General features: G+C 41.8%; 1 long non-coding RNA gene across 1 annotated transcript; it reads right to left on the reverse strand.

Moving 5' to 3' along the window:
- LOC306937513 lies at positions 1–2,907 on the reverse strand. The gene is made up of 3 exons (XR_013791616.1): positions 2,832–2,907; positions 868–1,054; positions 1–556 (listed from the first exon to the last, which is right to left on the reverse strand). It is a non-coding gene; the product is annotated as an uncharacterized lncRNA (long non-coding RNA).
- Positions 2,908–2,921: the final 14 nt, after the last annotated feature.

The following is a 2,921-nucleotide window of genomic DNA, read 5'->3' on the forward strand; positions in this document are numbered from 1 at the left end:
TGACAAGTTTATTTTTCAAACACAGTTCTTATATGAGGCGATCTAAAATCTATGGGGATTACAATGCAAATAAAAAAGTACATGAACCCGTGGATTTGCGCCCTCTACCGATATAGACGTCAGACTCCAGTGCTCTATAGGCATTATAAGCAAAATGTTTCAACAATAGCAAAACATAGCACATGAACAAGTTCACAACAGCTGTGATGGAACTAGTTGGTTGCATTGATGTAACCAACTATTGATGTCACAGATAATGCTAATATCGTTCAGTTTTTTGCAGCAATAGATGTGAATTCCCAGATCAGTAAGATCTACTGTAAGTGCCTGACAGGCTGACACCAAACGGATGCATTGGAGGAACTAAGGCAAACAGAGGAAACAAATAAATGTTGTTTACACGCCATATCTCCTCCTCAGATATCTGGCTCCAAGCATCTTGGGGAGCCTCCTCTCTCCTCGCTCCCGGCCATATCTCCTCCTCAGATATCTCGCTCCAAGCGTCTTGGGGAGCCTCCTCTCTCCTCGCTCCCGGCTCCTCCAGAAACAAATTAAGCTTTGGGACACAAAGGAAATAGCACAGAAAGCAGAAATCTGAGTTTGGGGATTTGGCTTTTGATGTCATCACATCACACATACATTTCTGCATTTTTAGAGCCACTAACATTGTGAGGTTTTTAGAGTATGAATGCACAGAATACATGGGGTATAAGGGTATGTGCATAAAAGTGAGTGACAAATCGAGGGGCAAAGTGGGTTGAATGTAATTTAACGTTGTTTAATGCAAGCAGATATCTGGCTGTCAAGGCCAGAAAGTAGGATACTAAGATCTTAGCATCATGATAATCTGTCAGCAGACAGACTTACGTTTACGAGCTGGTTTCCTGTCACACCACTCCTGCACCTGGATCATGGCCCCGGGTCCGACAATGAAGTACTGGTCCTCGAAGGTGGAGTTGTCAAAGGGGCCTCTGTCAGGGCCAGCTTAGAACACTCCTTGGTCTTCTGGTCGATGTGAAACATCACCCCAGTCTGATACAGGTGGTAGATGGACCTAGATGGACCAGAACACACACACACACACAGACAGACAGAGACAGTCGGTGGGGCGAACGGTTCTCGAGTGACATGGATTACAACAGTACACACACAGACAGAGACTTGGTGCATTTATAGTTAGATATACCATATTATGTAGTAAAGAAGTGTACTTATTTTATGCAATCAGAACAGTTGGATTGGCATTTGTCACAGCACTACTTTTTGTGCAATCTGAGCAAAGGAATAGAATGAAGCTGTTGCAGTTTTTTAACCCTGACCCCAGGTCGCATTTACTATGAAAACGTGCATTTCCCGTCAGTCAGTCTGTCCGTCACCCCACCCCATATATGGGCATGCCTTGTGACATCACGTAACATCATGTGACATCAGTAGAGATACAAGCTCGGGGTCGCGACACATTTTGAGCTGCTACTTTTGTGTTAATTTACGAAAAATAAAAAATAAATTACGTCAAATATGGAGATAATTCTGCCTGACAGCAACTATATGATACATACATGTATGATAATGACATCTCACACTGACAAATCAAAGAGGAATTTATATTTTATTGAATGGGTCATGTAGTATTTCAGCAGGTTATCCGGGACAGAAATGATGGATTATAAAAGGGATAAAGTCACCATACTGTGTGTAGAGCCATCATGTGCCACTGCCAAAACAAGCAGTCACAGTGGATTAACCTTTGGAAATGGACTCACCTCTTCAGACTCCATCATGGCCCGTAGCACTTACCCTAGCCCCTTAGATAGAACTTTATCATTTTATACAGACTTATACAGACTTGCATTTGTATGTAGTCATAGCACATATACACACTATAGTATATATGTATAGTATACTATGTATAGTTTATATGTATAGTTTCATTATATAGATATTCCACTGTTACGTTGCTTTTTGTTTTTGCTTATTGTAAATCGCTCTGGATTAAGAGCTTCTGCTAAATGCCTAAATTGTCAATTGTAATTGTAAATTGACTCATGACTACTGAACAACCAGCTCTCGGCATCCAAATTTCAATGTTATTGGCAACGATTCATACAGGCTAATTCAGTGGTTCTCAAACTTTTTCATATCACTGAAACCTATTAGCCTGCGGACCCCCATTTGAAAAGATATGCCAACCAGGACCCCCCATAAGAGAAGATTGTATGGCTCTAGCAGTGATTTTCAACCATTTTCATTTCAAGGACCCCCAGTTTGACACGCATTAGGCTACGGACCCCCATTTAATGGAATTTCTATCTCTGGGACCCCCAATTTATATTGTAAAATCGATGTTAATTTAACTCTGAGAGTGTATACAAATGTCCATCTGAGTTACAGAGCCATAAGGGTCCATTCTGTTCCTATATCATTTAGCTGGGGACCCCCTGGAACTCCCTCAAGGACCCCTGGGGGTCCCAGACCCACTAGTTCAACCCTGGTTCAACCTAACTTCACACACACACACACACACACACACACACACACACACACACACCCCTCTAAATCAGACCTTTGGTTGAAAGACGCAAAATGTTATTCTTGAACCTTGAGCAATTTAAATATGCCCCGCAGTGCTCTCCATGTATTTGTAATAAACCGGAGCGCACATGTCGGTTGTATGCGTTTATTTAGGCATATTCGTATAATGTGGCCAAGACATGCAATGCAACTTTGCAACACATAGTCTCATATGTCTCGTCGAGGCACAACAAAGAGCAGCAACAAGTGCAGCTTCAATTTAGTAGGCCTATATATTAACAAAGAAACGTTTACGTTACCAAGAAGCAATGACGCATCCTCCTCAGTCCTAACAAAGCCATGACTTCAGCGGAAAAAGACCCGACTTGTTTTGTTTGTTTGTTGTGGTT

The sequence above is a fragment of the Electrona antarctica genome (genome assembly GCF_951216825.1).
Source record: "Electrona antarctica genome assembly, chromosome: 14".
NCBI lineage: Eukaryota > Metazoa > Chordata > Actinopteri > Myctophiformes > Myctophidae > Electrona > Electrona antarctica.